Raw genomic sequence first — 12,763 nt, 5'->3', positions numbered from 1 at the left:
CATGTGGGATCTTCCCAGACCAGGGCTCGAACCCGTGTGCCCTGCACTGGCAGGCAGATTCTCAACCACTGCGCCACCAGGGAAGCCCCGGGGCTGACCTTTCAAAGGGGAAGGTTCATTTGAATCCATCATGCTTATACTACTGTGCGTGTGAGATTACTTAGTTCTCCCACAACTTTTCTCCATTTGAACCTCTGTAAGCTTGCTTCTTACAGGCCTGTGATAGTTCATCTTCCGTTAACACCTTGAGATTAGGTCTGCCTCGCTTTTCTCATTAACTATTATAATTAAAACATTACTGCCTGTTTCCAATTCCATCATAAAAGTACAAACATGGGCACTGTGATGGTTAATTTTATGTGTCAACCCTACTGGGCCAGGGGGTGCCCAGATATTTGGTTAAACATTATTCTGGTGTTTCTATGAGGATGTTTTTTTTTATTGAGATTAACACTTAAATTGATTGAGTAGAGGAGATTGCCATTCCTAACATGGGTGGACCTCATCCAGTCAGTTAAAGCCTTGCCTAGAGTAAAAACGCTGACCCTTTCCTGAGCAAGAGAGAATTCTTCCTGTCTGACTGCCTTTGAACTGGAACATTGGCTTTTTTTCTGGATCTCTAGCCTGTCAGCCTTTGAACCAGAACTATACCATCAACACTCTGGGTTCTTAGGCCTTGGGACTTGGACTGGAACTAAACCATTTGGCTCTCCTTCGTCTCCAGCTTGCTGACTCACCCTATAGATCTCTGGAGAGCCCTGCCTAATACAAGCACTGACATCATTTGGCAGTCGTCAGGGATAGAGTATAAATTTTTAGTATTAAGTATGTCCCGTGCAATATCTGGGATATATTTATACTAAAAAAAAATTCATCGTTTATCTGAAATTCAAATTTAACTGTGAGTCCTGGATTTTATCTGGTAACCCTACCTCTAGATGAAACTGTCCACCACAGCACTGCACTACCCAGGAGCAAAGTGACAGACTGTGGACCTTGTGCTCCAGGTCTCCATAGCACTGCACCACCAGAGAGAAAAGTTGGCCCTAAGGATCCAGCTTCAGGGCAGATGGCCCCTCCCCAGAAGCCTTCACAGAGAACTCCAGCACCAGCCACTTAAGAGAACAATCCCCCAGGGGCTCACTTTGTGGTTTCTACCCCACGTGCTGGCACAGAAGAGAATTGTTGCCCACCAGCCATGTTCTTTCTGTATCAAATCTGCCTTTCCGTAGGAGACCTTCAAGATTAACCCCAAGATGCCTCGAACACCGTTTAACCTCAGTCATCTCCAGAAACTCAAGCTCTTCAGGGCAATGGGACCCTAATCCCCATGGTACTCTGAACAGTCTTTAATCTGACTCAATTTCCTACCTCTTCTGGCACTCCCAAACTCTTCCTCTGGGGGTTTGGGAACTCATGGCCGTCAGTTACACTCTCCCCGATATCCTCAACCTCTTCTTTGAGTGTTCACTTCCGTTTCTGTACCAAATGAAAGCTGGGTGTCTGCTTATGACACTCTTTCTTCTGCAACCCTTTCAAGTGGAGGACGTTTTTCCTCTTAACCACTGGGTACCTGAGGGCCTGGAGGTGAAGTAGGTGGGATAGGTGAGGTAAGTGTGGTGGATTAGGTAGAGTCTCCTTGCTTTCTGTTGTTAATTCTAAATCCAGTTCTCTCTTTTCCTTCAAAACTCCACTCTCTTGAAGTTCACATGAACCCATTCTTTACCCTCATTCACTAGTGTCTTTAGCACTGACACACTGTCTTCCTGTCTGTCCTTTTTCCTGACACCGTTCCTGGTGACTTCAGCATCCATATGGATGAGACATCTAACATGTTGGCCTCTCAGTTCCATGCCTTTCTTTGATCTTCTCCTCTCTGATCTCCTCCCTTGATCAATCCCACCCCAACCACCCGTTCCTTTGCCACACCCATGACCATATCATCACCCAAAACCTAGGCATCCCACTCTCTGACCACCACCCCCTCTCATTCCAGCTCCCAGAGTGTAATGTTTCTACGCTGTCTCATCAAGACTTCTAATACATTGCTCCTCCCACTTTTTTATCATCTGTCATTTCCCTCCTGTGCTCACTTTCTTCCTTAACCAGCACTTATTTCTGTGGTTCATTGTCATAACTAGTCTTTTCAAACACTCCTAATTCCCTTATTCCACTCTTCTTCCTTCATATTTGCCCTCTGCTTAAAGCCTACATATCTTCCTACCACATACCTGAACTCAAGCATAGGAGAAAACGTATACCCAGACCAACTGGTCTCACTTTAAATTCATGACAACAAATCTCAAATGAGCACCCAATCCTGTTCAGCAATCCTACCACTCTTCTCTAGGTGTTTACTTCCTATTCCCAAAGACAGTTATTTCACACCTTTACCTCCTTCCTTCCCCCACTCATTGGGAGGGCCTCTCAGGAGGGGCCATCCATTCCACACCCCTCCCCCGTTTTCATCTGATGACCTCATCTCCTATTTCACTGACAAAATAGGAAGCAGTTACAAAGGAATACCCTTATCTTCCCACCACACCTCTTAATCCGTCTGAATTTGTGTTTCTCTTTCCTGTCTGCCTTCGTATTGCTATGGATGAAGTGTCCCTACTTTTACCAAAAGATACTCCTTTTACTTGGGAGCTGAACCTCTGGTCTCTTGTTTTTCCAATTCTCCCATCTCTGCTACAGTTCTCCCATCTCTGCTGCATCCCCAGTTTCTTTCTCTTAGGTCATTCCCAACAAAATGCATACCTATTGCATCATCTCCACTGTCTGCAGAGCCTTTCCTTTACCCCATGTCTTCCTTCAGCTGATGGCCTGTCTCCCTGCTGTCCTTCAAAGCAGCCTTTCTCACGGACTTGTCTCCTGTCTCTTCTTCCTCACCTCCTATTTCTGCTCAACCCTCTGTGATTGGGCTTCTTTTCTCTCCAGTCCACTGAGACTGTTTTTGATGAGGTCACCGATAACCTCCAGTGGTCACTTCTCTGTCCTTACTTGATCTCTCAGCAGCACTTGACTCAGTAGACCACTCCCTTCTTGAACTGCTTTCTTCACTTCGTTACTGGAATATCACATGCTTTTGGCTGCCCCTTTGTGGTCTGTCTAGCTGATGGCCTCATTTACTGCTTGACTTCCACATGTCAGAGTGCTCAAAGTTTTGGCCATAGTCCTCTTCTCTAGCTACTTCTTCTCCGTTGGTGATCTCCTCTGGTCCAAAACTTTGAATACTCTCTGTGTAGCCATGTCTCCCCAGACTCTATCTCCAGCTCTGTCTGCCTCTTGGAACTTGATTCAGAAACATCCAGCCTTCTATTGAGTACCTTCACTTGGATGTCTAATAGGTGTGTCAGACTTGTCCCAAATCAAACTTTTGGTTCCTCCCAACTTCAAGCCTTTTCTTTCCTCAGCATTTCCTATTCCAGTAAATAATATTTGTTCATACAGGTTATCAGGCCTGAAACCTTAGATATATATATATATATATTTTTTTTTTTAATTAATTAATTAATTTGGCTGTGTCGGGTCTTAGTTGCGGCATGCGGGATCTTTTGTTGTGGCGCGCAGGCTCTCTGGTTGCAGCGTGCGGGCTCCAGAGCACGCGAGCTCAGTAGTTGTGGTGCACGGTCTTAGTTGCCCTGAGGCCTGTGGCATCTTAGTTCCCTGACCAGAGATCAAACCCGTGTCCCTTGCATTGGAAGGTGGATTCTTAACCACTGGACCACCAGGGAAGTCCCTTAGATATATTTTTGATTTCTTGATTTTCTCACCCCTTATACACAAGTCCTGTTGCATGTCCCTCTAGAACTAATCAAGAGTTTGAAACTTTTCCTCATCATCACTATTACCACCTTCATCCCAGCCAACATCAGCTATCACATGCATTACTGCAGTGGCCTCTTAACTGGTGTCCCTGCCTCTGTCCTGTACCCCTGCTCTCTATTTTCCACTCAGCAGCCAGAGTGTTTCTTTAAAAATATAAATCAGATTATGCCAACTCTTCTGCTTAAAATCCTTAAATCATTTTTCAAAACACCAAGAATAAAGTCTAAACTCTTTATCCTGGCCTGCAAAACTCCATGTGATCTTAACTCCTGTTTACTTCTCCAGTGTCTTTTTGAACCAGGCTCTTCCTCATTAGTTACACTGGCCTTCTTTCCATCCTTTGAACACAAATAATTTCCTGACTTAGGGCTTTTGCACTACCTGTTCCCTCTGTCTAGAACTCTCTTACTCCATATTGTTCTACAGCTTTCCCTGATGCCCAGTCAAAAGGAGTCATTCAGATAATCTGAATCACATCATCCTGCTTGAATTATCTGCATAGCTCTTACATCTGCCTAACAGTTTCTTATTTGTTACACATCCTGCTAGGATGAGAGCCCTGTGAGAGCAGGAATCTTGTTTGTCTTATTCACAGCTGTATTCCTAGTGCTTAGGTCAATATCTGGTACAAAATAGACATTCAATAAATATCTCTAAATGAACAAAAAATAAATGAATAAACATGCTAACGTAAGACAATCATGTGCTCCATAACCAGTATTAAGACTTGGAAGACTTTTGTTGTGGTCTAGTATGAGGCTTGTAGTCTAATGAGGCCTTTTCACATGTGAAGTTCTCCTATAACTGGTGTTACTTCCCCATCTCATGCCTGTTCCAGTGGCAGACATGACCAGTCCATCATCAGCTTTTTCCTGATGAGCCTGGTGGAGGTTCTACAGTCCTTTGTAACTTCAGGTGGCCATCATTAATCCACCTGAGCTGGCAGAGAAGATGAAATCCATCTGTTGTTCCAGTTGATCTGTGGTCTGATTTGCTTTACAGTAGTAGAGTGTCTGAAGCTTGGCTTTGGGAGGTCGGACCCTGTTGGCGAAGATAAGGTGATGATATGAGTTTAGATCTGTTTGTTCTGTTCCCTGATCTCAAGTACTGACATTAGTTCTTTGGTAGGATCCCTGAGCTGGTGGCTGGGCTATATCAGGAGGAATCTTCAGTGCTGGGTGTTGGTCAGTTGGAGTGCCCTGTGGCAAGTCATGGTGTGACTGTGCAGGCTGGTGGGGGAGCCTAGAAGTAACATTATAAACATTTCTTTTGAGCCTTCAAGTGGGCAGGGCCAGGCATAGCCCCAGAAAGTCATGACTCCTGACATCAAAGGGAAGCATTTGGAGATGGTATTTTTAGAACCAAACAAGGAAGTAGACATTGAAAAGGTAACCTGACATCCTCACGTGCACACACTGGGGAGATCCACTCTCCTGTTGGAGCAGGTTTGGGGGTGAAGATGGTATGGATTTGGATATGTTGAGATTGAGATATCTGTTGGGTATATGTTGGTCTAAAGCCTAGGGAAAGGTTTGGACTGGGGTCAGAGACTTGAAGGTCATCAGCATCCACCTAGTAGTAGAAGCTGTGATGGAAGATGAGATCACTCAGTAGGTGTTACCATGATGGAGTCATGATCCTTGATCACAGCTTGGAGCCCTGAGCTTCGTGAGACTCTGACATGTATCTGTATGACCAAAACTAAGTCATTGAGTACTGGCTTCAGTGGGAACCAACAGTCATTGATGTACTCCAAAATGGGTGAATGAATGAATGAATTAATGAACACACATAGCAACAAGTTCAGGGTCTTCAGTCTCAGCCAGGCTCTTAGTGCCACTTGTTAATCTTTTTACCCATTCTTCCACTTTCTTCAACCTTTATTCCTACCCCATTTTTAGTTTCCCACACCCTCTGTGTGTGCCCTACTTCATGGAGAAATTAAGACCATCAAGTGTGACCATCCCTGTCTTCCCACCTACCTACCCTCAAATCCAGCATCACTCCCTCTATCTCATTCTTAGAGTGTCCTTCATTCTTTTCAAGGCCAATATGTCCACCTATGCTCTGGACCTCATCTGTTCCCTCTAGCTGTCTTCAGGGCCTTGTTGCAACAATTATCTCCTTTCTTTCCTGTATTTACCTTTCAACTTGTTGACCAATCTTACCAAATTTCTTCAAAGAGTGGTCTAAAATCACCATTTCTACTTCGTCACTGCCTATTCACTCCTTGACCCACTGTACTCTGCCTCCTGCCCCTACCCTAGATTTCCCTACGGATACCAAGAACCCCTAATAGCCAAACCCATTAGAAACTTTTCAGTCCTTATTTGACTCAACCTCTTTGCTGCATTGGACAGTTGAGGGGTCTCTTCTTTTGGTACTACTATTTTGGTACACACAACAATGAATTTTCCTGTTTCTGCTCTTACTTGTCTCCTTTGTGAGCACCTCTTTTTCTGTCCTTTCCTTAAATGTTATGTTCTTCAGGATCCATTCTTGTCTTACAGCTCTTATCGCTCTACAGACTTTCTTTGGGCAATCTCATCCACTCCTGTGGTTTTAGCTACTGTCTATATGCTGAGGAGGCACTGGAGTACTATGGCAAGAACACTCAGTGGCTTCAAATTGAATTAGGAGAGCAATTCTGAACTCTGTGCTTAATTGGCGAGGGATCTGGATTGAAAGCAACTCTGGTTAATGTTTCATCCCCATTGCTTTCTGGATTAGATACTCTTGCGACTTTTTGTCATCTGTGTTTTCATATCTATTAAAGATGTCTACCTAGTGAAGACCTGTAATCCCTTACAGTCTTGAGATACATTTCCTCTTTATTCTTAGTTGATATATAGGATTTTTGGAGAATTCCCTGGTGGTCCAGTGGTTAGGATTCTGCGCTTGCACTGCAGGGGGCCCTGGTTGGGGAACTAAGATCCCACAAGCTGTGTGGCACAGCCAGAAAAAAAAAAAAAAAGGATTTTTGTAATTTAAAAGTATTTATCTATTCTATTCACGATGGACATGGGATAGAACACCAAGGCACCAAGCTGATTGTCACATGCTGAGAGCTCACACATTGAAGATAGGAGATTGCCCAGGACTAATGTCTCTGAATTAGGGGTGAAGGATGCCCCACTTCAGATCCTCTTGGCCTCACTATCTCTTATTCCAGTGGCTGCTACAGTCACCAACTTTGTGTGGATGCTTATTTCATATAGGCTCATCCTGGTAGTATCTCACTCAGGCCCATGTTACATGTCTCTCTCCTCCCTCCCTGAGGTTTCCCCATTGACCTTCCTGTCAATCTGATGCCCATACATGCACAACCCAGAAATACGGGGGAAATTAACACTCCATAGGAGAAAATTCAACCACTGAAGACAGTCCTGAGAGTAGGGTGACCAACTCATCCTGGTTTGCCTGGAACTGTTGCAGTTTTAGCACTGAAAGTCCCATGTCCTGGGAAATCCCTCAGACCTGTGAAAACCAGGACAGTTGGTCACTCTACCTGAGATGCAGATTGCATGGGGACATTTCCATGAAATTGGATAATGAGGTGCATCTAGCGGTAGCCTTCTCCATAGCACATGCTAGTATTGGCCCTCCCTCCTTCCTGCTTCACTCCCCTTGTCCCTCACTCCTGATCTCTAATAAAAGAATAGCTCGTAAGCCCCTGACTCATGCTCTGCTTTCTAGGAACCCAGGCTAACTCAAAAGAGTAGCCTGACTCTTGCTCTGATGATTGCCCCAGGTGTCATGGGTGTGGGAAGAGGATTGTGAATTATTTCAAGGAGGAAGAAGTTTCTCTGGAATTCACGTAAGTGTTATTATTTGTGCCTATCCAAGGCCTTGTCTACCAGCCATGTGAGCTGTGTCTCTATTAGCCCTTTTCTCTCACCCCCCTAGCTGTACTTTGTCGCTCAGTAACACTGTGCCGTGTGTAGTTCCCTATTCATGCCACACTGCTTCAGACCCTGGGCTCTCTTCATGCCTGGAATGCCCTTTGTACCTTCTTGTGAGCAACTCCTACTCATCCTTCATGATTCAGCTCAGACAACACCTCCCCCAGAGTCTGCCAACCTTCCTGGCCAAGCCTGGGTAGAGCTGTGTCCTCTCTACCTTGCCTATCTCTACAAATTTGTTTCCATATTGTTTTCTGTTCTCTTTGTTCAGTTGTTAGATGTGAATTCCTTGAAAGCAGGGATTTTATCCTGTTCGCTCCATATCCCAGCACTTGTCACACTCCCCGTTCAATACAGGTTTGTTGAATGAATGAGTGCATTTTCCCAGTAACCCTGTGAGGCCAGTTGTGGCAGCATCATTTCCATTTAAAAGATGATACAATTGAGGCTTAGAGAAGGGAAGAAGGAATGTCGGAGGATAGAGGCAGAGCCACGTCACGGGTTCTTTCCACCATACCAGTTGTCTCTCTAGAGAGAACATTTCTGGCTTTTCCAAGCATTGTAAGCAGAGGACAGCCAGGGACTTACAAGCACACACAGAGTGAGACTCCCAAGGGCCCTTCTAGCACAATTCTTACCAATCTTCCCACATGCTTGGAAGGCAAGCCCCTAGTTCCACTGCTACCCTGACAGCTCCTCTGTAAGACTGCAGCTCTGGTTTTCAGCTCTCCCTTTGATTTTTTAGAAATTAATTAATTAATTTTTATTTTTGGCTGCATTGGGTCTTCGTTGCTGTGTGTGGGCTTTCTCTAGTTGCTGCGAGCAGGGGCTACTCTTCGTTGCAGAGTGTGGGCTTCTCATTGCGGTGGCTTCTCTTGTTGCGGAGCACGGGCTCTAGAGCGCAGGCTCAGTATTAGTGGTGCACGGGCTTAGTTGCTCCGTAGCATGTGGGATCTTCCCAGACCAGGGTTCGAACCCGTGCCCTCTGCATTGACAGGCAGACTCCCAACCACTGCATCACGAGGGAAGTCCCTCTCCGTTTGTTTTGATGTTGGAAATACCCTTACTTTCCCATGACATTTCCGGTATATTTCAAATGACTAAAACAAATATTACCCAGCATTTCTAGGTGTTTTGTAGCAGGGAGCTTTCAGGTTATTTAGTCTGCCACTTTGTCAGTAGCCCTTCTTCTTAGGTTTAGCCTTCATCTCCTCCACCACTCCCACCCCATCTTGGTGTGGTTTCTCCATAATGAAGGGCAGTTGTATAGAGAAACCTAAAGGGTTGCCTCTCTTGACCCTAAAGTTCCTGCTGAAGCCACTATGGAAAGGCTTGATCTTGGGGCAGAAGGGTTTGTAGTTGGGGCTTTCCGAACCTGGGAGGGTGCTGTGCACTGTCCTATGAGAGGTTGTGGGCAGGTATTGGGAGGAGAGTTTCACCCCAGGCGGGTCCCCTCGCTAAGCCCAGCTGCAGGCCTTTGGTTCTTTACTGCCTACACAACCAAGCCCAGTCCGCTTGGCCTGACCTTACGGCCTTTGCCACCTGGCCCCGTTGACTCTCCAGCCTCGCCTTCCTCTTCAACCGAACGTATGGTCCACATGCTGTTCCTCAGACACAGCCCATCAACCCTGCCTCCAACTTTGCCTCTTGCTGTCTCCTCATCCCAGGGCACCCTTTCCCCAGTGTTTTGCGCCCAGGTCTTCTCTGTTCTCCAAGGGTCGGGTTCAGTATCACCACCCAGGAAGGTGAGGTAACTCTTTCTGTCCCCTAGGCCCCCATAGCCCATCTCTGGGCCTTCCTGTGGCCCTATTGACCCTGCTTTACTGTGGCTAGGGTCTGCATCTGTACAGTCCTGGGGGGGCCACCTTCGGCTTACTCCACTCTTGCCAATGCTCAGCACACCTTGCTCATGGAAGGTGCTTGATACATTTCAGTGGAACAGCATGCTTCTGGTCAACTGGGCGATGACCATCTCACAACGACCCTGAGCTTGATGGAAGGTGACCCCTGAGGCTGCCCTCCATTTTCTCATCCAGCACTGGGGCTGAAGGCTCAAAAGCAAAGGAGGGAACACAGCTTTGCTCTGAATGGAGGAAAGTTTAAGGCTTTCATGTTCTGGGGCCTGGGAGGAGACAAGATGCCATGTCCTGAAAGATCCCTCAGCCACCATCACTCCATGCTGCTCCTCCCACCAGCAGCACCTCTGAATGGGGGAGCAGATGCTTGGGAGGTCGGTTGATGGTGGAAGAGTTTTCAAGAATAATTTTGAGTATGCAGAGTTTTTGCCTTATATGCTGACTTTAGCCTCCAACACCCATGTCAGGTGTCTCCACTTTATAGCACCAGCACCTGGTGTAGGGCTTGGCAATAAATGCTTGTTGCATAAATGAATGAATCCTCAAACACTGGAATTAGGAGGAAGCTTAATTCGATCCAATCCACATTTTATGGAGAAATAAATAATAGTAATATCCTTTTATTGAGAGCTGACTCAATGCTAGGATCCATGCTGAGCGCTTCACATACATTACCTGATTTTATCCTTCCAACAACAATGTGAGCTGGAAGTTATCATCCCTACTTTTTTTTGGTTTTTTAAGATTAAGACTTTTTTTCTTTGTACAAAGAGCTAGCATTGTTTTGTCAGGTAGATGTCTTACATAATCCATTCACGGAAGATCACTTAGTCCAACTTGATGAAGCCTGTATCCTTCATGGACTGATGGAAACACTGATGGCACACATTTAGGTTGTATTTCCTGATCAGATGGTGCCAGTTTGAGAAGATGCAGTAAGAGTTAGAACTCTGGCTGAATTTTTGTGGATGGCTCTAGTAGAGCTAATGGTGCCGTATCTTGCTTTCAGGGATGCAATGAGGTGAATGTTGCACAGCTGGTGACTTGCAGAACCAACTGTGTCCAGAGGCTGGCTGACTCTATGCTGTACTACGTCTCATTGAATGTGCAAGAAGTAGAGACCCCCAGAAAGGCAGAAACTTGACCTGGTCCCCCAGCCCCTCAGAGTCAGGAAGGCCACTTTATCCGAGGCACCTTCATTCCTGAGCTTTCCAAGACCCCTGGCTGCAAGGACACCATGAAGAGGAAAAGAGAATTTCAAGTGCATTCTAAGAATCCCCTCTATTCTCTTGCTGTGGAGGGCAGGAGCATGCACTCAAAGACTCAGCCAGGAAGAAAGATTTGATCTCCTGGGCAGGATCCACTTCCCATGGTGACGCCTTCTTGAGTCGAAGCTCTGGTATGAAGTAAGACTTGTTTAAAGCAGTTAAAAGCAGCAATCCCCATTGTGTCGAGTGGTGACAGTATAATCCTCCTTAATGATTTCATTCCCTCTCCAAACTCCCTTCCATTATGCTTCCTTAAAATGTGACTTCAGATGCCTCTTTAGGTTTCTAGTCCTGTAAGTGCAGGGGGATTTGGCGAGAGGGAGGAGGTAAAGACTGTCTCTCTTGCTCTCAAACCACTCAGAGATGCATCACTGGAAACACTGTTTTTGGCTAGAACTATTTGTTTTAAAGTTTTTTTAGACGAAAATTTAAATTATATATAAAACTAAAGATATTAGTATATTAAATCTCCATATCCCCATCACCTAACTTTAAAATATCAATATATGGCCAGTCTTGCTTCATTTATACCCTGTTCACTCCTACCCCCTTGCCACTGGATTCTTTTGAAGAAAAATCCCATATGCATTGGAATACATGTATCTTTTATCTCTAAAAGATAAAGGCTTTTAAAAAAATTATAGTAACCTATCACACCTAAAAATTAAAAATGATTTCTTAATATCATCTAATATCCAGTCAGTTATCATATATATATATACAGTAATATATATATTTCAAATGTATTAAATGTTCAAATATATATATATATGTATATATATATATCAGAATCCAGAGATAGTCTACACATTTGGATTTGGTTGATATATCTCCTAAGTTTCTTTTAATCAATAGGGTCCCCTTCTTCCTCTATTTAAAAAAAATAGATATTTTGAAGAAATTTGGTTGTTTGTCCCGTAGAGTTTTCCATGTTTTTGATTTTGTGGATTACACCCCCAGGGGATCATGTAACATGTTCCTCTGGTCCTTGGGATGAAATCTAGAAGTGTTATCAGGCTCAGATTTGATTTGGGGACAAGAAAGCTTCAGAGTTGGTGCCATATACTTCTTGTTGCCTCATATCAGGAGGCACGTAAAGTCTGGTTTTCTCTCTTCATAGCTTATTAAGAAGATATTGATCGTTGGGTTGAGGTGTTTTCAGCCTAACCTGTTATACCATTCCTCGCTGGGGTTTTGCCTAATGATTTTTGCAGTTATTGATGATCGTTATTATTTCATCAGGGATTTCAAATGGTGATATTCTAATTCTGATATTCCCTCATCATTTATTAGCTATAATTATTTATAAAGAAGAGCTTGATCTCATCAACTGTTTGGTTACTCTGAAGTACAGTTCATAAAGGGAAGGCAAGATAAATACTTGATTCTTTATCGTTACCTATTTCTGGAATTATGAGTTTATTCTCAAGCATCCTCCAAAGGTGATGTGCTGCTTATGTACTATTGTGTATTAATTACCCTAGAACTTAGTGGCTTAAACAACAACCATTTAATAATGTCCCATAATTTCATGGGTCAGGAATTTGGTCCAAGATTAGCTGATTGGTTCGTCTGCTCCATACAATACCGACTGAAGTCACCTGGGGGGGATTCAGCTCATGGATGGGCTGGTCTGGAGGACGTGTGGTGCCTTACTGGGAATGGCTGAAAGGCTGCGCTTTGCTGGTATTGTCAACCAGAGTGCCTAAAAGTGGCTTCTCTAGGATGGCAGTCACGAGGCCCATGGCTTTCAGAGAGTGTTCCAGACAAAAGCTTGAAAGCTTTTCCTGACCTAGCTTCAGAAGGCATGCAGCTTCACTTCTGCTGTGTTCTCTAGTTACAGTTGAGTACCAGGACCAGTCCAGGTTCAAGAAGAGGGTACTACACAAGCACATGAATACCATGA

At 44.6% G+C, this 12,763-nt stretch overlaps 1 pseudogene; it reads right to left on the bottom strand.

Moving 5' to 3' along the window:
- Positions 1 to 10,416: 10,416 nt before the first annotated feature.
- LOC132367589 (small ribosomal subunit protein uS14-like) overlaps positions 10,417 to 12,763 on the bottom strand; it is a 33,897-nt pseudogene continuing 31,550 nt past the window's right edge.

The sequence above is a fragment of the Balaenoptera ricei genome, chromosome 6, assembly GCF_028023285.1.
Source record: "Balaenoptera ricei isolate mBalRic1 chromosome 6, mBalRic1.hap2, whole genome shotgun sequence".
Lineage (NCBI taxonomy): Eukaryota > Metazoa > Chordata > Mammalia > Artiodactyla > Balaenopteridae > Balaenoptera > Balaenoptera ricei.
Note: the sequence above shows the minus strand (reverse complement) of the source record. Positions and strands in the feature narration are given on the sequence as shown.